Source organism: Paramisgurnus dabryanus, chromosome 5 (assembly GCF_030506205.2).
Source record: "Paramisgurnus dabryanus chromosome 5, PD_genome_1.1, whole genome shotgun sequence".
NCBI lineage: Eukaryota > Metazoa > Chordata > Actinopteri > Cypriniformes > Cobitidae > Paramisgurnus > Paramisgurnus dabryanus.
The window spans coordinates 12,020,054-12,044,135 of NC_133341.1; positions in this window are offsets into that span (position 1 = coordinate 12,020,054).

Consider the following 24,082-nt stretch of genomic DNA (forward strand, 5'->3'; position numbering starts at 1 on the left):
TGGCTACTCTGCTTGCCTCTGATCGTCACAAAATTAGGCTACTTGTATTTTAAACATAATAGGCATTCACTTACATTAAGTAGCCACAGCACTGTGCCTTTGGCTCCAGAATAATTCTTGTTATTGTAACTGTTAATTACATTGTATATTACCTGAAATTTGACTGGCTACTTTTTAATGGAAATAGATAGGAGCCTTTCATTGAAGCAACAATTTGCTGTTAAAATTGTGAAGAATAAAGAGTGAGTTCAAATAAGCTTAGGCACAAAAAGTAATTCTGAAGACACTTGAAATATGTCTGTTGAAAATGATGTATGAAGTACTACCAGACTAAAGCGCTGGTTTACAAATTATGTGTTTGTGCAGCTTTAGAATGGTCATACATGCTGCGCTTGGATTAAAAAAATGATGAAAGATTTCGATATTATCCTATTTTTTACTGGAATGTGGTTTTGCGATCAGTGAAAGTGGAGAAGTACTATTCAAGCTAAAAGATAAAGTGGACCCACTAGAAAAACTAGTATTGTCCGCCTTATTATGCATAGTAATTTTTTAAAAGAGTCTTCTGAAGAAACATACTAAAAGTAACAAAAGGTTTAATATTGTAAAGATTTATTAAAATAGATTAATAAATTGTTGCCAGAAACACATTTATAACTATACAAATCCAGTCAAAGGCTATTTAATATTTGCTATTTAATTGCAAATAAGAACTTATTTTTTGACTGTAGTCAGTGTAAATGTATTAGACGCCTGTACATGAGAGCCGGTGAACAGTATATTTACTGTCCTGCATTTCTCTAAAAACACCACACACTGATTTTACAGACAAACATTGCGGTTGAACCAGAGAAAGTGTGTCAAGCAAACAAGTATAGCCACAGTCCTTACTAGTATCCAGTCATTCTTCAACTCAAACTGACAGATAAAAGAAATAGATACTTGCAGTCGTGATGAGACACATAAGCCGGGGGCATGGGATCGACTTCTAGGCAGATGAAACCCTGTCACACATCTGCATACAATGGTAGGGGAGAGAATGCTATCTCATCTCATCAACAGCATCGTGTTTAATCAACAAACAATTAAAATTGAATGGGATTTATACCACTAAGGCCCCACCAAGAGTTTTCTCTACCATATACTGTAGCACACGGACACTGCACTAGCTGTTGCAGGCCAACAACGTGTTGACAGGTTTAGATGCGTGTAAGTATAGACCGTTTTTTGACAAAGATTGATGTACATAAGACATCATCCTATATCAAGGGAAACTGATCTTTTTAGGTTCATAGTAACTAGAGAATGTCAGCAGACAGTATTTGGTTGCCTTTTAGAGAGTGTCTAGTCACTATGAGACATAGACCACTTCAATGCAGTACATAAAATTAGGTGTTAAATGATAAATAAATTGTATTACCACATGTAGCATGGTGCAGAAGTAATATTGGATATAAAAGTTGCCTATTTTAGATGAGCTTTTTGCAAATCTCAGCTGTTATGAGTAGGATGGCTGTGGTAAAACTATTTAAAATATAGACATTGTAAGACTTTTAGTATTACCTTTTGTTTTAGGGTTGTTTTTTAGACAACATCTCATCTAGGAACTCAAATAAAGGACAGCAAAACATCTGTCACCACAATAATAACCATAAATATAACACTTACATTCAAATAATAAAACTATTATTTGGATTCCTAAATGTATTGCCCATATAATTGTTTACATTACTTTGGGACTATTAGCGTGTTGATAATAACATACTGAAATGAAATTGTTTTATTTTACACTTGCAAATTGAGAAAACGAAGTTAGCAAATAGCATGCCACTTTCTTAAAAAAGAACATAAGTTTAGTTTATTTTAATATGCAAAGTTTTGCTTTAGAGACAAATTTTTATTTTGTTTTAATTGTTTTCCTGCATTTTATCCAAAGAGTCCAACTGTGCGTTCACACCAGACGCGGTAGAGGTGGCAAAAACGCGGTTTTTGCGCATAGTTGGACACTTTAACATTTTGAGTTTACTCACTTCATTCGCACCTGAAATTCGTGTCATTCGCCTCGTGGGAGGGGCTTCTGCGACTCCGCTCGCTTCCTGTAATCACATCACTACGACCTTTTTAAAGGGTTCTGTCTCAGTGCAGACCCGGCACCAGACACAAATTCACGGACGGGCATTTCATTTTTCAGGGGGGGCACAAATGAGAGCAACCTCACTGCAATGCATAATATCATTAATTATGAATTAAATGGACAAAAAAGAGAGGAAGAACTAACATCTCCATTAACGCAATACAACGGAGAAGTCGTAAAGATTGGACCTAGCTTACTGAAGCAATCTAAATGCAAATAAAACACGTCGCAGGGCTCAACATCAACGCTTGTCCGCTTAATATCAGAGACAAGTGGATTTTTTAAAAGGCCAAGTGAAAGAGAATTTTACTTGCTCGACCGAACAAGTTGCCTTGTATGATTAAAAACGCCAATAACAATCACCAAAACAGGATAATGATTCTGCATCCTTTAATCAATGGCGACCGAAAGTGCATAATGTAATAACGCAAAGTTAAACAAATAAGCACAGCAAACACAAAGTGTGTTAACAAAGTGGGTTAAACATACTGTGGTAAAAATGTGGATTTTTTTATAACATGATAAAGTTAAGCAGCATCACATCACGGTTGAAAATGTGACAGCAGAACCATAACGTGTCAGTCTCACTGCAGGCAGCACTCAATCGTGTCTTAACGTTAAGCGGTCGCTTAGCAAACAACCAAACATTTCCGCGCTCGCTATTGACAAACCAATCAAATACGTTTAAAATATATATTTTTTAAATCAGACCAAACATTTTTATTTTTATTCAGGAGTTGTTTTTATATTATTTTTATATGTACAAAACAATGACTTTTAATTAATAACTGTGGCCTATTGATAAAAACATGGAGCTGGTGAACAGGTGAAGGGAGACCGCAGGTTCGTCCAGGGCGGGCACTGGTGACTCACAGGGCGGGCCCGGCCCCCTAAAGCCCGCCCATGGCGCCGGGACTGTCTCAGTGACAGCTTTTGTACATTTTCTTCTGATGGTGTACACTGTTATCAACCAACGTGTGTTTCCTAGAATCTTTTGAACTTTTTAAACTTTTAAAGCAATGCTCTAGCAATTAAGCTACATGGACATATAGGTCCCGTACACACTCCATATTAATTCAGTTGTCACTTCACTTTTTAATGCTTAATCATGTTCTGTATAGACACAATTTACGTGACTTAAGGTACATTCACATTTTAAGCGACTAGCAGTAGCAGAGCGATCTCATTGATTTCAATGGATGCTCTGCGGCATCCGGCAACACGAGTGACACTGACCATTGGCGGCTGGATGGGTGTGTCCAGTCGTGCGATAAAGTTGAGAAATGTTTAACTTTATGCAAATTATGAGAGTTACGAAGCAGTGGAGTTCATGTCATCTGTCTCTCGTCAGTTACTGGAGTGGACATTACTCTTACATTTTTGACAACAAATTGTTTATAAAGCACCACTTTTGAAAGAGATAAGCGACACACAACGACAAAGTCGCTTATAATGTGAATGTACCTTTACAACCGCATGTTACAACCGCATTAACTTTCGCAAAATGCTGGGAGTAAAAAACGCATTTACAGAAATGTTGCATAGTGTGTACATGACCGAACTGAACAACAAGTAGTTAATAAAGTGTTTAAATGTGCATCATGGACATGACAAGTCTCTCTTTTAAAAATAATTAAATGCCTAGAAGGGAAAAGTCTTTTGTATGCACTGTGGAGAAAATGAGAGGCACAAGCTTTTGCTGACTAGTGTTGCCAGATCTTGCACGAAAAAAAAAATGCAAACAAGAAAATCCAATAATAAACTGAAATAAATCCAAATGCTTTACCTCAAAGATCAAAATATTGGGACCTGCATCTTTACACTTTAATAACTTCAAAAACTTAAAAAAGCCATAAATGGTTAAGCGCCAAAACAGTATGAAAGTACAAAAAAAGAGGACATGGCAACACTTCAAAACAGTGTGCAGTAGAGCAGCCTCACAAATACGTACAATACACAACGCCAAAATGGAGTATTTTTTACAAAACATGGAATGTTTAACACTGCTTAATTATTTTGGTCAAAGCTGTGAGTGCAAGCACGCGAGAAGGCAGAACGTTGCTATCTCTTTGTCAATCCTCATATTTTTGGGAGTGAGTCTTGTTTTGTACTGACATTGAAGCGAACATTTAAATGCAGTTGTGTGTTTGATGCCATACGTACAATTTTTAATTTACTTTGAGACTAACATACACACGCCTCTTAAGGGGTGGATCACACAGAATGTGTTTATGGCAGAGGCATGTGCCTTTTTTGAATGGTGTTCTATGGGCAGTGAGCATTATGCCCGCTGTTTATGCACACCTGACATGCCATTTTTGCAGGAGCGCTCTCAGTGGCTAAAGTTGAAAAAAGTCATCTCTGCGTGGAAAAGCGTCTGGTGTCATTCGCAGTTTTTCCATTGTCCAATTGAATGAGGGGAGAGGCGGGCCTTCCATAGTGGTGACAGAAGTTTATAGTTGCTTGGAGCAATCAGAGACTGCACTCACTCACTGTCTCCTGCATGTTTGTGCACCTTTCACCCTCGATCAAGGTCAAAGAACGAGCACCTTTTTTTAAGTTTATACTAATATGACAGCAAACCAAAGTTTCAAGAGTGCTCATGCTTCAATACTTGATTGACAGGCCAGCCTCAGTGGTTGCCTAGCAATATAAAAAAGTGTAGTTTTAAAGTGTTAAAAACGTTTTCGGTGTGATTGTCTGTTAAGTCAACAACTACAGTACAACTATACTACAGCATAGTTTGTGACAGTTTGCAAAAACATTAATGCTTTAATTTTTTAACCCACTGAGACAGTTTTGGTATGCCAGACTGTTTCTTATCACTAAACACAAAATATTCATCAGTTATGTAGTAGTAAATTTTAGGTCAAATGGGAATCTAGGCCAGTTTTATAACTCAGGTTAATCACAGCGAGGTACAGTACCCGCAGCCAACAGATCAAACAAATGAATGTGTGAAACATGATTAATATTCACTTAAACCGCTTAAAGGGAAATCCAGATTAATCTCTGGCTCACTCTTCAGTTTTCAGTTCTGATTATTGTAATTATTTCTGCTTGTAATTATTGTAATTGTTGTAATTCCTTTTTATTATCATAAACATGATGTGAAAAAGAAATGCACTTTTGATGTTTTTCAATTGAATTACGGAAAATGACATAAAATGTTTAAATGGATGACTTTTAGTGCTTAAATATTAACAGCTGTCATAATTGTGTATTCCTGTAGCAGTTTTTGATTTTTTTGTCCAGACTCTTTTCATAGCTTTATATAAATGATTAAGCAACCCAATACACAGAATTAATGAAAATAGAGGAGAGTCCAGCAGTTAACACTGCTTAAACCTCATCATAAAAAATGGAGAGGATGGAGGTATAAGATGAGTAACCAATTTGTAAGGGAAACCTGTGGTGTCGCCACAAGCAATTAGTGGCATCCCCCAGTAGAGAAATTACATTTTAATTCTTCAGTCTTTGCTAAACTTCAAGTCAAAACTGCAGTATTGCAGAAGTCAGCTTTACTGTTTGACTAAGAAGGGGCTTTTACTTTTTATATGCTCTTAATTCACAATAAACACTTCGGATGTGGGACTCTTTGTTACTCCTTAGATTTTAGTAAGTGTCAGCCCCAGTGTAAAAGGTCTTTTATTGGATATCTGTTCTTATGGGTGCATCTCTTTTCACAGCAACATATCAAGTTTAAAGCAATGTACAGTATAGGGTGGGGTGAAGCACAAAAGATGCTTTCTCTTTAAAGGCAAGAAGAGCAAGTCATGAGAATTCATTGTAATAATGATTCTTATAGAGCTTTAGCACCAAGCATATTAGTTTACATGCTTTAGACGTATTATTAAAGGGATAGTTCACCCCGGAATGAAAATTCTATAATCATTTACTCACTCTCATGTTGTTTCAAACCGGTATAAATGTCTTTGTTCTGATGAACACGAAGGATGATATTTTAAGAAATGATTTTTGTTACAAATGTTTGTAGGAAAAAGTAATACTGTGGAAGTAAATGGGGTCCACGAAAGGTAAATATATAACCTTAATATCTTTAAAACTGACTAAAATGCTAGACTAAAGCCATGCTAAATATTAAAATGAAAGTGAAATAAATGATTGGAATCAAACTGACGTTCCTAATTTCATAATTAGATTGTGAGCCTGGAATTCACAGATGGGGTCACATTTATCAGGAGTCAAATAATTGTGTAAAAATCTTTTAGAAACTAGAACAGAAAAACCATCCACGGTGCTTTTCATTATTCTTTGTATTATTTACAAGAGTGTTTGAGATCATAAGAATTTAGTTTTACAAGTTTAACTTGGTGGTAGTATTCACAAGAAATGTAACTGTGAAATAAAAATAGTCACTCTGTTTTGTGATTCTATCATCTGAATTAAAATTATGTTTGTATTTTTTACATGACAAGGTAGTAATATTGGTAATTAATTTTAAACCTGCAATAATATATAGTAAAGTTTAATGAGTTTAAATTCTGAAAATTTTAAATTAGTAAATATCAAGAAGTATAGCACAGATTGCCGGTAATTTACCATAGATTTAAATTTATGTTATTTACTGGCAACATTTTGTTCAAAGTTAAATGAACATTAAACATTTACAAGTCTTTGTCTTTACAGAATAAAACTAGAAAAACAGCATCAGGCAAAACATTCTGGGAAAGAAAATTTGAAGCAAAAAACAGAAAAAAGTTGATGATGATTTCTGGTTTCCAGAATGCTTTGCATGAGGCTGTTATTGTATAGTTTTATTCTGTAAAGATAAAGACTTGATAATATTTAAAATGTATTTAACTTTGAACAAACTCTAGCCAGTAAATAACATAAATGTAAATCTGCAGGAAATTACCGGCAACCCAGCTGCAATTACATTGAAATTTCTACAGATTTTTTTTAACAGTGTGTACTATTACACCAATTCAATCATTCCTGCACAGAACAAAGACGGCTAGTATGTAAACATGGTTTTTCCTGGCTCAAAATTAGGCGGAGATGGTGCTATCCTGATGCACACATCCCGTCCACCATGTATACCGTGGCTCAACCACACGTTTTACATGCAAAATATTTTTTGTGTTTAAAAATTAAATGATTAAAGAAATTATAAAATTTTACTTTTTTTTATTAAACATTAAATTAATTAAAAACAACATAGCAGCAGTGTTAATTTAAATTGCTTAAAATAAAATGAAATATAACTTTTGCAGTGTTGTGCATTCTTTGGTGATAGCTGATGTACACGTTAATAAACATCATCTGTCACCTCTATCATCCTTTCCTTTACTCTTGAAAAATAAAACTATTTTTCTCCATTGCTTAATATAATAAACAAAAATGTTCCTATAAGATCCCAATTTGTTGTTTGATCTAATAAGAGTGCTATATTTAATAAATGATATATAATATTTATATTAAGCCCTTATATTTTAGTCTACTATTGCTGAAGTGGCTTACACTACAGCTCTGGCTTCTATCATTGTTTTTGTATGAATGCATCACCTCATGCCAGTCAAAACTTCCTGATTTTTTTAGCATGTTTTAGATCATGAAACACATTTAGATATGAATCAAAGATAACACAAGTAAACACAAGAGGAAGCTTTTAAACATAAACCGACCAAAATTACACCCAAGAATGCAACGCCGACGACTCATTCAAGAGGCCACAAAAGACCCCACAACAACATCCAAAGAACTGCAGGCCTCACTTGCCTCACTTAAGGTCAGTGTGCATGACTCCACCCTAAATAAGAGACTGGGCAAAAATGGTCTGCATGGCAGAGTTCCAAAGACGAAAACCGTTGCAAGGCAAAAATAACATAAAGGCTTGTCTCAGTTTTGCCTGAAAACATCTTAATGATCCCCAAGACTTTTGGGAAAATACTCTGTGGACTGACGAGACAAAAGTTGAACTTTTTGGGAGATATGTGTCCCATTACGTCTGGCATAAAGTAGCATTTTAAAAAAAGAACATCATACCAACGGTAAAATATGGTGGTGGTAGTGTGATGGACTTGGGCTGTTTTGCTTCAGGACCTGGAAGACTTGCTGTGATAAATGGAACCATGAATTCTGCTGTCTTCCAAAAATCCTGAAGGACAATGTCCAGCTATCTGTTCGTAACCTCAAGCTGAAGAGAAATTGGGTTCTGCAGCAGGACAATAATCCAAAACACACTAGCAAGTCCACCTCTGAATGGCTGAAGAAAACAAAATGAAGACTTTGGAGTGGCCAAGTCCTGACTTCAATCCTTTTGCAATACTGTAGCAAGACCTTCATGCTTAAACCCTCCAATGTGGCTGAATTACAACAATTCTACAAAGATGTGTGGGCAAAAATTCATCCACAGCGCTGAAACAGACTCATTGCAAGTTATCACAAACGCTTGATTACAGTTGTTGCTGCTAAGTGTCCCAACGAGTTATTAGGTTTAGGGGGCAAGCACTTTTCACACAGGGCCATGTGTGTTTGGATTTTGTTTTCCCTTCATAATAAAAACCTTAATTTCACTGCATGTTGAGTTTACTTATGTTATCTTTGATTAATATTCAAATTTGTTTCATTTGATCTGAAACATTATAGTGTGACAAACATGCAAAAAATAAAATCAGGAAGGGGGCAACACTTTTGATAGATAGATAATAAACTAATCAACTTTTTTCAACAATAATTTGCATTATTTGCGCTAATTCTTACTAATAAATCTTAATAAATGCCAACATTCATGTGATTACATTGTGTGGAACCACCACTATCATGCAGGAAACATTACTGCATCAGCTTGTGTCTTTAGTGATTAACCTGCACTACATACACAAAATATATCTAATATAGCACATAATAGCTTAGGAGGAAACTGAGTTTAGTGCCTCACTGTGCTGACAACAAAACAACGCCACCGGAGTTATGGCATAAGGCCGCAACTACACTTACAAATGATAATTCACTAAGTGCAAGGGATGTTCATGTTTTTCATGAAGAAACATGACAGAGAAACCTGACAAGAGCCGGGGGCAGCAAGAAATTTGGTCAAGGTGGCCACCTCTAAAATTTCTATGCAGGAAAACCCTTTGTAAAAACTACACAGCTGTTAAAGAAAGTTTTGTTAAGAGCAGGTAAAATTCTCTATCACATCTTGACATTTGTCCTGTCATCTTTTTCAAGATTGGTTTACTTTACGTAACAGCACTTTGTCAACTAATGCTACTGGCCGATGTCAGTGACTAAACCCCCAAAGTCAGACACTCTTTTCATGGTCAGGTGGCTGGAAGAGTAGCCTTATATCAGCCTCATAACCCACAAGAGGTTTGAATTGGGGACAAGACAGTTTTCAGAGAACAGTTGCATGGAACATCCTGTATTCTGATACACTGCGGAAGAAGGAGAATAGCCCTGATGTGGGAATAAAAAATGTTCGCCTACAGCGACCTTCACCTTTCTTAATCAGAGGCTCATGTGTATTGTCTGACCGGTATCACCTTTGCTGTTTTCCCATAGTGGCCAGTTGACCCGTGAGCATCTGTTTAATGTCCGTTTCTGCTGATCATCTGCCACTCACTGGTTATCACCGCACCTCTATCACCAAACAGGTGATAAAACTGACTACTGTCCAGTCTGGGAATGAAGGACAGTAGTAGAAAATAGAGCATCAACCATACTGTAGACAGTGGAATCAGAGAGAATGTTCCAGGACAATGATATAACTATTCAATGTATCAGAGATGTCCGAAATACAATGTGTATGCCAATGAAGGCGTGAAATGGATTGATAACTTACAGTATGTTGCTGCTTGTATTTATCAGTGCATATTTGTTTTATTTTATTTCTGTTTAGGATTTAGAAGGACAATTCTTTTGCAAATAAGTTTTAATGTCTTCATATTTTTTTAATGACAGTCAAGGTAGTAATTTCGATAAGTACTTCTTAACATGTAGCTATAAATTGTGAAAATATTAATAAGCATAAAGTATAACACAGAATAGCTGGAAGGGAATACAACAGGTTATTTTCCCGGGAATCAAACCCATAACTCTGGGGTTGTTATAGATTACCAAAAGAACTAGGACCACTTCCCTTTAGTATTTTAATAGATATTCTACTCATCATTAATAAATTAAGTTTTGATGCTGAGGTAAACAACCACGAGAGACTGTGAATCAGACTGAATTTAACTTGGGTAATACCTTTATCATATATATGTTATGCAGCTTTGAAAAGTGGCACATCGACTTAGAATTTAGAGTCAAAACATTTAATGAGGTATATAAGGACTAAATAAGCTACACACATTAATTAAACAATTTATTTTTAATGTCTTTAAGACTAAGGTGCCGCCCCTATTTTTACATATAAAGGCATCAGAACTATGACATCATTCAACACATTTTTTCTCAAAATGTTAGTCTATAGATGTTTCAGATTGAAGCATGGCAAGTGTCTTAATTTGTATCAAGTATCTGTCTTCTTCAACATGAATGTATTGTTACATATAAAAATGTACACTTCAAATGTTGTTTCAATGAAAGCTCATACTTAACAGCAAAGTCACTGGGCATGTAATGGGATTTTTTTCTCAAATTTTTAATTCAAAATTTTTACAGAAACCGGAATCTCAGTACACCTGACCCAGATAATCATTTTGCACAACCTATGTGAAACATTTAAAAGACTGTTTTAAGTGTTTTAAAAATTGTATGCATTTCTTTTAAACTGTATGCATTTTACAAATTGAATTTGTTTTGAGTTGTGACCCTGTTTAAGACTTAAACACAATCTATAACTTAACGACACATTCTGGTGAAGAAATAAGCTAGTCTTCAAATTTCCTTAACCCAAATAGTCAGAAAAACAATCTAGCACACTTAAAGTTCAAATCATGCCAAGAAATCTGCCTAACGTGATATCGGCCGTGACCAGTCCAACGCACCTGTCACCTCATCCTACGGCAAAGGCAACCGCATCACTCGAGCCAGAGAAGTAAATCAGCTTGGCTTACCTTTAACAACAAACACATGTACGGTTTTGTCAATGGAGCAGCTCAAGAAACACAAGTCTTTGCCCGCGAGGTGCTAAAAGTGAACCTTAGAAGAGCTGTAACAATAAGCTCATCTGAAATCACTTTAGTTCAAGCGGCACCTTTATCCTTATCAAAGAATCTTTCATAAACACCACAATGCCCGTTCCGCACCTGTTTGATGTTTCTCCTCCTCTGCCTGACTATTTTTCCACCCAGCCCACCATAGACAATACGAAAGGTGCACCCCTCAGGTGTGCTGGGCTCAGTGATTTCTTCCCCTTTTTTGGTGGCAGAGAGAAGCCACCCCATTCACTCCCTCACACAAACCGCTCAACTTTGTGTGGACTCTGTTTCTGTCCACTGAGGGGGTAACTGAGATGGGGGCAACAGAAAGTGGCTTTAGAATACACGCTTGAAAGAGAACAGCTTTAGTCTGAATAGAAAGTCTATGTGCTTTGTTGTTTAAATGAACGCTGTCTGTTGCCGCTGCCACACTGTTCGGCTGGGAGAGGAGAGAATTAAGTAGGTTGGCTATTTAGCGTCAATGGACAGTCCTCATGAGGAGATTGGCTTTTGTTGCGCAGGACAAATGCAGAGTCATGCCTCACACTGAGCAATCGTTACCTTTTTCTTTTTTTGGCCTTAATCATGGTGATATAGTAGAGTCTAAGGCTATATGCTCAATGTTCCTGCCTCAAAATGTAAACTGATCGATATGATTGGTAAACGTAATTATTGTACAAGGTGGCGGTTTTGTATATGTTTGTCCAATGCGAACATACAAAAATGAATGATTATTAAAACATACAGTTAGCAAGTGAAGCCATACGGCTAAACCCATTGACATCGGAGCGAAAGCAAATCGTACTAAAACATACAAATAAAATTGCATGAATTCATGCAAATTAGCCACCTTGTAAAATTGTTACGAAATGCCACTGTGTTGTAGAAGCGCAATACCTTGCCTCTGTTAGTTATGAAGCATGAGGACATCATTTATTATTAAATTCAAAAGGCAAATCCTTTTTATTAAATGCCCTCACTGTATAAATCCACATTTGTCCCTTGTCCTCATTTTCTTTCATTAAATCAAAAAACAGCTTGGCCTTTCAGTTAAATGTCTCCATATGTTTTCCATGCAAAAAAGCTCCATCCGTATTTGGTACGACATACTACAGAGTGTTTATTTTTTGTATGAGCTATGCCTTTACATTTTTAACAAATATATCAAAATTACTTTAAAGAGCAGTTTTTAGACACAGGTCTTCGTTGTCATCCCTTCTCTACGTCTGTTTAGGGTATTTTTCAAAAGTGCAGATGTGTCCTGTCAAAGGCTGACACTTGTGCACACTGATTGGTACTTCTCAACAGTTTGTTCCCAAGGTAAAATTAGGTCAGGATGGCACATTGTGAATGCAGACCTTATGGGTTTTCAAACCTACCCCCCCCCCCCTTCCATCGTTTTTACACACTGGGCTCCATGGACTTTTTATTTAACCCCAAGTATATTTCCACCTGGTCATCAGCAGTTTGTAGATTGTTTTTGCTTTCCAGCAGCTTTCTTGTGTGTATTCCTGAAGTGCTGGTTTTCTTTTGTGTCTGCAGACTATTTAGCAGTGCCTTCTGCGAGAGCTCAGAGTCTCATTGTGTGTTTTTAGCCACCTGGAAGCAAACTGAAAACGAGATGAATTTATGCTTTTATTTCTTCCTCCGTTTGTTTCCATCGGAGCAGCTGAACCAGACCCACTTAGCCTTGTTCACCTCAAATATGAAAGGCAACCAGTGTCCTGCATTTGAAAATGTCAGAAAAAGCACGTATTGTGATGAGCTGTGTGCTGTCATTGTTGTGCTCTTCTGTTAGCCAGCCTGTGCTGCGTCTTAATGGTTGTCTGTCATGGGAGATTTTTCTTTTTTTAATTTAGGCAGTCTGATTCCTGATCGTGAAAGGCATCACTGCTTGTATCTATCTTGCGGCTGGGATAAAATAATCATGAGGTTCATAAACAAACAGAAAAAGTGTCTTTCAATTGACATAACATCAGCAAAATATAATGCAAGATATAGGAGTGTGAGGTTAAGAACCAAGTAAGATGAACAGTTGGATTCTTTCTAGAGGAGTTACTTTACTAGCAATACCCAAGAGATTGTCTTGACATCATGATTATGACTAGTAGTCTCTACAGTCTACAGAGATCAACCCTTTCACCGTCATCACCTGCTCTAAACCCCCTTGCAGGAGACCTTGGACTTTTGTCACTGTTAGGTTATTGTATTTCTAATGAAGGGGGCTTCATTTTCTTTGCTTTGGCTAGTCATGTAGGCTCAGGTGTAACTAACATGGATTGGGTGACAGATACTGGTTATTTTTATGTCAGTTGTCTTAGCCTTTTATTTTTCAACTCATCCAGATTTTATGTACAGTATAATTCCTTTGTTTATTTATTCATTTCATTAGGATTGTTTGCATGTATTGCATGTTTTAAGGTGTAATCACAATGTCTGTTGTAAAATAAAATTTCAATCCATAAGAGGATTTAGTTATAACACTGATTTACATGGTTTTTGGTGAACAATATTCTATGAGCTTATTCTATGAGGTATGAGCTTACACAAATATTGTACACCACCCCCTTCAATACGATCCAAACTTGCATCCGATCGTCCTTAATTGTATTGATTAAGTTGTTTACATGAAGGCTTTTCAATACGATTGAGACATTTAATATGATTAAAAACTGATTATTTGGTTGCATGTTAATATACCTTGTGAGGCACTTTTGGATTTTGCCTAATGCATAGATGGAAATATTGGGGGGATTTACTTAAGTATAGATACAATATTTCATTAATTTTATTCTAATTTTGAGAGTGTATTATATAATTAATTGAAGAGCTTAGGTGCAAAAGGAGTTAAATGCCGCTTCCATCAAAAATGAGAAGATAATATTAACCAAATGTTCTCAGCATGTATTATACATTCATCAAATACTTTTGCTTCAAATCTGCTTAAGCCCAGCCTCAGGTTATTCAGAAATACTGCTCGATTTGTAGTCTTATAAAAATAATGCTCATTTACAAGAAAACATATCAGACTGCACTGTCTTTATTTGATTGACCTCAGAAAGATCAGTGCACTGCAGTTTTTAAGTTGCTTGGCAATCACTAAATCAGCTGTCCTGTCAGTTAAGTATTAAAGCGTGAGCACTAGGGATGTAACGGTATCAAAAATTCACGGTACGGTAGTATTTCTGTATGATGCCCACGGTACGGTAATTATTGAAACATTTACAGGAAGGAAAAAAGAAATGAAGACTTGAAAAAACTGCCATATTAAACAAGACTGAACATTACAATGTACAAAGTGTTGTGTAGTGTAGTGTTTACAATTTTCATAAAAAGGACAAAAATAATTAGACCATGAAATAAATAAAAAAATAAAGTTTCAGTTTAGTTTGTCAACTTTAAACAACTCCCAATCAGTTAGGTTTTAAGAATTAAGTCACTCCCTCAATTGACCTAGTTTTTTTATTACGTATTATTTTCATTAATGCTAATGCTTGGTACTCCTATGAAAGCAACAGTTGTGATTGTAGTATCAAGAAAAGATGATGGGTTTTAAGATGGGTCAATTCCTGAAAACAAAAACAACCCAGTAAAAATGAAAATAGCAGCTTACTTATTGTAGCTGGACCTAGAGCTGAGGTCAGCTCACTCCGCACTGGGGTGCATTTCCCAATCGGAAGTCTGCAGCCTGTAGTTCGCATTTGTAGGCTACATACGTCATGAAGACCGTCTTATTTCAGAATATTAACATTTTGAAGTTGACTATTATTATTATTTAATCGTATATTGTTGTAACACGCTTATGACTTCCGAATGTAATACTAAGTTAACTTAAATACACCAGGCGTGTAATGCCAGATTCAGCCTGCATATGCGACCTAAGGAAGCTGCAGCCTTCTAATTGAGAAACGGCATACACACTCTCCTCAATCACGGATTTACTAACACTCGTTTTTTGTATGTCCGTCACATTTTGTCCTTTCTCGTTTCTTGTCACAGCGAACGCTATATTTTCCACACATCAGATTTAAAATTCGCGTTTCTAGCCGTATCCGCCATTGTCGCTCCACTTGTAGAGAGGCATCAGAGTGGCACGCATTGGATTATGGGAATTGTAGTTCCTGTGTCCCTCCACTCGCTCCACTTGGAAGGAAAAAAACTACACGTGGTGCCCGGAAGACTCAACATTTTACCGAATCATGTGACCATGGTGTTACCGGGAATTTTTTTTTATACCGCAATACCATGATATGTATAATACCGTTACATCCCTAGTGAGCACTCTTGAAACTTTCCCCGGGGACTAAAATTACTCTACTGATTTTGGACATACAGATAAGATTCATGCATCATTCAAAAAGTTAAAGTGTCTAGTTTTATTGTGCCCACTTCCAATAAAAAATGTTGTGTCGTGCAAATGGCCAATTCGCTCCACTATCCATACTGCACTTACCTCCACCGACGGGATGCACACCTTCTTCCTCGTAGTCATCATACTCCTACTCCTTGGCCCAGGCAACCATTTCTGCAATCTGGAAATGAACATTGCTGAGTCTAAGACAAGCCTTGACCAACATGGATGTCCGTTACACTGGAGGAAAAAAAAAAAAGATGAACTGTACCAAATGTACACCAACCTGCAGTCAACTTGCGCCCCCCTTAAACCCTCATCTCCTTCTAAAGTCTCATATAAAACAACATACAAAACCAACAAAGGGTACAAAAACACATACCTCCCAAATCCAGTGTTCCTTTACAGCAAGGCTGGACCACCGGCGATCGTCAGGCAGGGGCAGTGTGCCTTCAGGGTGCCTGGGACGGGCCCCAGATTCCGCCACCCTTTGCTACCATCTATGTGTTCTGCTCAGCCTCAATTTATTGGTTTATTCAGCACTGTTCCCTGTTCTGAATTAACCGCCTCTACCCTTCTTTTCCCCTAGCATGAAGCTAGCAGAGCAGGCGCAACCTATATTTTGCCTACTGTCCCAAATTCTCTCTATCGTTTGTGGCCCTGGCTCCTGACGTGAGGCTGCCTCCGGACAACTTTCCCTTGATACCAGGACCCTAAAAAATCCAAACAACACATTATCCCGAATCCTTTCATTTTCAGAATTTTGCATCATATTCACTAGATATGCAGAGATCATCTATGCTGTTTTTCCCCATAGGAGGCACGAGCTCAGTGAAAATCTTGCTATAGTGACAGAACTGCCATTATCCTATGGTGATCACAATTTTACACTTAACACAAGCTGTTTGCAGCAAAATGCACCATCCGATTGCCCAATGGAACCAGTGCCCATATTGCGGTGCGTTGGACACGAAACTCCACAACAAAATCTCCTTGCCGTTCAAAATATTCTCTGCGCAGTTTGTAGGTCACTTACCCATTCCAGAACATCTTCCCCCCAAGTTAATCCATCAATTCCTCTGATTCCAGTTCCAAACCAAGAAAAATCAACAAGCTATATTCCAAGGCCAGCTACTACAAACTTTGACTCCTCCGAAAGCCTCCTGCATTTGAATACAGGTGTTACAGATGTCAGCACTAACGCCTCTGGTGTTCTGTTAACTCAGTCACCCGAATTCCAACACAGACTTCATTTCCCATAATGCATTTCACCCGCTGATTACACTCCACCTGCATATGGATCCAAACTTGTCTGAGTGGTTACAGAAGACTTTGCCGCCATCGGATCCAGCAACACTAGCCCAACTCACCGGGGAACTCTCAATTCAAGCAGACATGCTAGCGGCACAGCAGCAACAGCTAGCCCGGCTAACCTCACTCACAGAGGAGCTATTACGCTCAGTACAAGGCATCCACGGATTCGCCGCTGCTTCTACGACCGCGGCCTCTGCTTCAGCAGCACGCCCGCCACAAGCACCAGGTCCTGCTCTGCCTCACACCCCACCCTCGACGCCTCGCCTGGCTTTTCCTGAAACGTTGATGGCTCTCCTGATGCACGTAAGGGTTTCCTCATGCAATGCAACTTCTTCCTTGCTTAACAAACCACCTTGTATAACACGGATGTTAGTAAGTTCCCTAGTGTGTTCCTTCTTAACTGGAAAAGCTCTGTAGTAGGCGACGCCTCTTTGGATTACAGGCAGCTTTAGTCATTGCACCTTTGATAACTTCCTGAGAACCATGAGAGCGGGGAAGGAGCACCCGGGAGGAGGCCAAGCCCCAGGGGATCAGCTTATCGCCCTGATACAGGGTCGACGCACTGCTGCTAAATACGCCTCTGCTTTTCGCACGTTAGCTGCACAAACCAACTGGTTGGATGATACCCTGAAAAATCTATTTCGTCTGGGACTTAACATGGATTTACACTCCGAATTGGCCTGCCGGGATGAAGGAAGGACCCTGGATAAATTCATCAACCTCGCTATTTATATTGACAATCTGGTTCGGATACCACAACCTCTTCGAGCATTCAACACTGTGTCACCTAACTCACCCGAAGAGCATGAGCCGATGCAAGTCAGTCAGGCCCGTTTGTCACTGGAGGAGCGAGAATGCCGTATAAGGGAACGGCTTTGCCTTTACTGTGGAGAGCCTGGTCACATCCTCGCAACCTGTCCAACATGCCCAACCCAGACTCGCTTAGGCAGGGTGAGTGCTTCCATTCCTGCCAATGTTTTCGATTGTTTGGAATTACCCGTAACCCTGAAAATATGTGAATGCTCCATGAACACTAACGCTTTGCTGGATTCCGCGGCTGCTGGGAACTTCATTGACTTCAACCTGGTAAAAACCCATGCCATATCGTTAATTCCATGCTCACCCCCACTATCTGTTGCAGCGTTAGATGGACGACCACTGGGCAACGGAAAAGTCACACACATTACCGAAAACCTCACTTTGAACATCTCACCCAACCACACTGAACAAATTCAATTCTACGTGATTAGATTGTCACAGGTCGGGGCGGACCACTGATCTAAACAAGCCGCGCCCCTTCCTCTAGTTTCCACCTCGAGGAGGTCCCAAAGCCAACCCAATGACCAGACAACCCAAGTGCAAGTAAGTATAAAAATATAATTTTATTTAAATTATTTAAAAGTAAGGTATAGGGATGGGAAGGGGGAAGATTAAAACTAAGGCCTCTGTTCTGCCCTCCAGGTGGGCCGTGACACGAAGAGAGGGGAGGGGAAAAAGGGGCCAAGGGTCCGGGGTCCAGGACACTGCTGGGGCGTGCGGGTAAGGCTCCTCCGCCTTGTTTTGTTGATCCCGTGGCGCCCTCCCTTTTTTCCTGGAGGCAGAAAGAAAAGCAGAACAGTTCAATGTTTTCGCGCCCAGGGGAGCACAGATACACACATGCCTTCGAATAAGGTGGGGGAGTAACTCGAGCTCTCTATCCTTCTGTAGGCGTATAGCTGACGCACAGAGGCTCACTTCGCAGGCGCTGGGACGTCCTCTCGACACTCCAAGGCCACACACACAGGTAGTTCTCTCCAGGTAAGTATCACACGTTTTCCCTTTCTCTCGGCCTGAATCACAACTGTAACACAAAGGGTTTATTTAAACACTGGGGCTCACACTGGGCTCTGGTGACCACACAGGTAGGTATCACACGGTAACAGGCTCTGGTTCTCTCTCTCCAGCTGTAGGCTTGTAGCTGTAACACAGGGGGTTAACTTCAGACCCTAGGGCTCCCCCTAGTCGCTGGTGACCACACACAGGTAAGTATCTCACGGTAACAGGCTCTGGTTCTCTTTCTCCTGCTGTAGGCTTGTAGCAGAAAAACAGGGGGTTAATTTCAGACACTGGGGCTCACCCTAGTCACTGGTGATCACACACAGGTAAGTATCTCACGGTAACCGGCTCTGGTTCTCTCTCTCCTGTTGTAGGCTTGTAGCTGTAAGGCTACGCAAATGCACGTTGATCAAGTATTCCACAATATCACGCTGAATCAAAGGCTGAGTACTCACAATGTTGACGATTGCTTTCCTTTGTTTACCTCCGTAGGTCGGATGCTTTCCTCTTTGCCCGGTGTAAATCCACATCTGCCGTTTCCCTCAATACACTCACGGTGAGTCAGCTTCTAGCAACAGCACACACACATCAATGACGTACACAAAGCAACTCGTTTCTCAAAGAGTCTTCAATGCATCATATACTCAGCCTGTGTCTCTCTCTTCTCCTCATCCTTAATTCCAGTAACTGTAGAATCCTTCCGTTACCAGCGTGACTCAGCCCAAATCTTCACTCGATGACACCAGAGTGGTCCAACAACAAGATCCCAGCCGCTACCAACACACAGCGAACTCCTGCACTGACTGAACTGAACTGCACACTTCCTGAAAACATCCACGCCGTCCTTTAGCCTGAACCAGCCCCGCACTCTTTCCGCCCGCTTCCTAGCGGTCGCTGGATCAGCGGGGCCTGCGGACTCTTTAGAGGCTGGTGTTTGTCATGTTGCCCAAGGCGGAAGTTAACTCGCCCGAAATCGACTCTCTTTCTGCTTCAGCAGCCCGTCTTTTAAGCCTGCCGTAATCGCTGCCTCCTTTGCACACCTGCAGCGAATTTGGCTTAATTTTGTTGCCATGGAGAACCAGGAAGTAAATGGGTGTTTTAAAAAATTTGCTTCGGGCGGAACCTCTCCTCTCCATTTTTGGTTCCGCCCTAAGTCACCCTGTGACAAGATCACCACACAACCCTGTCGTTCTAGCATTCCCATGGCTCCATCAGCATGACCCGCTCATCTCCTGGAAGGACAAACAAATCATTTGCTGGGGCTCAACCTGTGAATCCAGATGTGACATCATCAACCCCGAGATACCTCTATGCTCAACCCAAATCACTCCAGTCATCACCATACCCAAAAATCTTCCTGATGCATACCACGACCTGGACATTGCTTTCAGTAAAACCAAAGCCACTCAGTTGCCACCACATCGACCCATTGACTGTGCCATTGAGCTCTTACCTGCACCACCCAAGGGGCATATATTTCCACTCTCCGAACCCGAAACACAGGCAATGAAGGATTATATCCAGGAAGATCAGACTAAAGGCTTCATCTGTTCCTCAATATCTCCAGCAGCGGGAGGTTTCTTTTTCCTTGAGAAAAGGATGGAGGGCTATGTCCACGCATCAATTATCGTGGCTCTCAATGACGATACCGTCAAGTTTCGTTATCCACTGCCTTTGGTCCCAGCCACCTTAGAACAGCTACTCAATGCCAATGTTTACAGTAAGCTAGATCACCGCACCGCCTATAACCTGATTCGCATTCGGGAAGGAGACGAATGGAAAACTGCTTTCTCTACAATCAAAGGTCTCTATGAATATTTGGTCATGCCCTTCGGATTATCTTACAGTCCTTCCATCTTCCAATCCTTAATCCAGTGTTTCTCAACCCTGGTCCTCAAGGACCCCCTTCCAGAATGTTTTAGATGTCTCCTTAATTAACACACCTGATTTAAATTATTAGCTTGTTAGAGACATTCTGGAAGGAGGCTGATGAGTTAGTTCAGGTGTTTTAAATTGGGAGACATCTAAAACTTTCTGGAAGGGGGTCCTTGAGGACCAGGGTTGAGAAACACTGCCTTAATCAATGATATCTTCAGGGACATGCTGAACCAATTTGTCATCGTAAGCATAGACAACATCCTGATCTATTCAGATTCTCTCGAGCAGCACATCCAATACAAGCTGAACGACTCAACCAAAAACTAACAAAATTCCTTCGATTATATTGCCATCTAAACCAAAATGACTGGGCACGCTTCCTACCTTGGGCGGAATATACACAAAACTCTATCAAAAAGTCAGACACAGGTCTCACGCCATTTCAATGTGTTCTGGGGTTCCAACCCTCCATGCTTCCCTTGGATGACGTACCCTCTAATGTTCCCGCAATCGACGCCTGGTTTCTCAAGAGTCAACAGATCTGGGATCAGGCATACGCCCACCTGTCTCGTGCCATGAAGAGAACTAAGGAACAGGCAGACCGACACAGACAACCTGAACCAATATTCGAACCCGGTCAGCTGGTGTGGCTACCTGCTAGAGACATTCGACTTCATCTCTCATGCAGAAAATATCCAGGTTTTGTCCCAGGTATTTTGGCCCATTTAAAATCCTAAAACAAATACATGCTGTCTCATATTGCTTACAACTCCCAGCTAACTATCGTATCTTTCCCACCTTTCATGTGTCATTGCTCAAACCTGCAGTGGACCCAGGGGCGGACGGGGTCCCTTCCCATAATCGTGGGTGGAAAAGAAGCCTACCTAGTCTGCAAGCTCATGGACTCCAGACGCCGGGGGATCAAGATCCAATACCTCGTCGATTGGGAGGGGTACGATCCGGAAGAAAGATCCTGGGAGGATGCTGAAAACATCTTAGACCCCAATCTGATATATGATTTCCACAGATCTCACCCGGAAAAACCAGCCCCTTGTGCCTGAGGCCGACAGTGGGGGTTCTTTAACGGATGTCAGCACTAACACCGGTGTTCAGTTAACTCAGTCACCCAATTCTAACACGGACTTCATTTCCCATAATGCATTTCACCCGCGGATTATGCTCCACCTGTTCCTCATCATCGGGCCTATTTAACCTGGGACTCCTGCACATTTTCCTTGCAAAGTCTTGTTTGCCTAGTGCCACATTACCGAGCGTTTTCCCTATGTACCCAAGTTTGTTTTCTTGGATTCTTTGTTTATTGGATTATAAGTTTTGATTGCTGCCTACCATTTGACCATTGATTGCTGCCTGCCTTTTGACCATTGCCTGATTTCCAACTCTATACCGACGCAGTCCCCACTATTGGCTTCGGGAGATTTTCATTGGTTGGTTCGCATCCACCTGGCCAAAGCAGCTTTTAGACACAACGCATTTCTCAATATCTTCAGTTATTGTTTACTGCAACAACAAAGCAACTGTGCATTGCATTAATAAAAACCCGCTCTCACGCACCCGCTATGATGCCACTATTAAGACACCTCATATGGAATGGAACTTGTGATCACGGAGAGCCATTATCCTTCATCCAGTTATAGGGAGGTGGATGTAGTCATTGTTATTATGAAAAAAGACACACATGCATCTCCTTCCCCACATATATCTTTAGAGAGAACATCAAGCATTTTATGTATAACAAACACTGACATGTGTACACGAGAAATAAAGCTTTATTCACAGCCTCATCGTCAGAGTTTGCCATCTTCCCAAACTGAAATATAGTTTTTCATTTCTTTATTCGGACTGACTGTGTTCATTGTGTGAGGCCCAGATCTATACAGGTCTGAGGAATGTAATTATTGCTTACAAGGCAACTATAAAGAAGCCCTAATGGCAAATAGAGCATTAAAAAGCACCCCTAAGGGGGAACATATTTTTTCAGTTCTTCAGGTTGGAGTTGCCAGTTTATCAGTTTCTACTCACGAACATTGTAGAACTAGTATATCTGTTTGAAAATACTGTATTAAAATTAGTTTGACTGTTTCCTTACATCTAGTAGCTTCAGGGCATAAAACATTCTCACACCCAGAAGTAATTGATTCGCTAACCTGCCATCTATGATGCTTCAGGACGTGCCAGTTTAACTGTTTCTACCATGAAATGTTGTAGAAATAGTAATCTGTTTCAAAACACTGAAGTTTGACCATCTCCTGCCATGTAGTTGCTCCAGAGCACTGCACTCACACACCTCGCACCCTAAGCTGACCTTTGTTTGCAGTTTTTCCATGAATCTGCTTAGTCCGGGTTCTTTAGCCACTACTTTATATATTACAAGAAGTATGGTGGGCTGAGGTTCGTTTTAAAACTCTTTAACTCTTTTAAGACTTATCTGTTCTCTGAAGAAATTCAGGTTCTGAATGCTGACTTCTATTGGTATTTTGGCCAGTAGCAGATTTGAAGACTGGTTTATCACTATAGGTCTAAGGACAGTTACTTCCATATTTTATCCTCTATCTCAGTATCTCAGGCTTGCTTTTGTCAAAGCGTGCTACTATGGAGTACCTCACACCTTTACAAAATATGTCTGTGCTCTGGTGAGAACAGGCAGTATGACAGTGGTATTCTATATAAGTCATTAAGAGGGTCTTAGGTCACACCCTGTGTGCAGACTGGCGCATCAGATCCTTCTCTGGGCCCAGGAGAAAACTTTTCCCTGGAGTTTAGAATGTTGGAGCAGACCCAGGAAATAGAAAATCCCCCCAGAGGTGGTGGAGCAAATTTGAAAGAGATACGGTTCAACAGAGGTAGACCTATTTGCATCCCGAGAGACAACCTACTGCTAGTTATAGTTTCCTCTGACTCTACGCTATGCTACAGGCTTGGCTGAGGTGGCCCCTGTATGCTTTCATGCTTCTCTAAAGAGAGTTCACGTAGAAGGGATCAGTCTGATTCTGGTAGCCCATTGTCTACAGATGTTGTAGGGACCATTCTGAACTCTTAAGCTCCATCCACCAGGAAACTATACATTAAATGGAGGGTTTTCACTCTTTGGTGTAGTGATAGACATAATGATCCAGTTAACTGCCCAGTAACTTCAGTTTTTGGAAGTTTTTCATCAGGTAACCGTCTACTTTAAAGTGTTGCAATTATTTCATCCTTTCACATACCTCTTTCTAAGAGCTCCTTAGAGAAGCATTAGGAGATTTACAGGCACTTTCTATACCCCCATCTTTTTTGGAGTTTGCTCTGGGAATATTAAAGCCATTCTTTACCCAAAACCTACCTGTTCATGTAGGACCCTAGTTCTACAGACCTTTTATACTCCTCCTCGCAAATTGGTGGACCATGAAAGACTTCACCTGTTATGTCCAGTTAGGGCTTTGCAGGAGTACATTAATAGGTCTTCTTTGTGGAGTAAAGTAG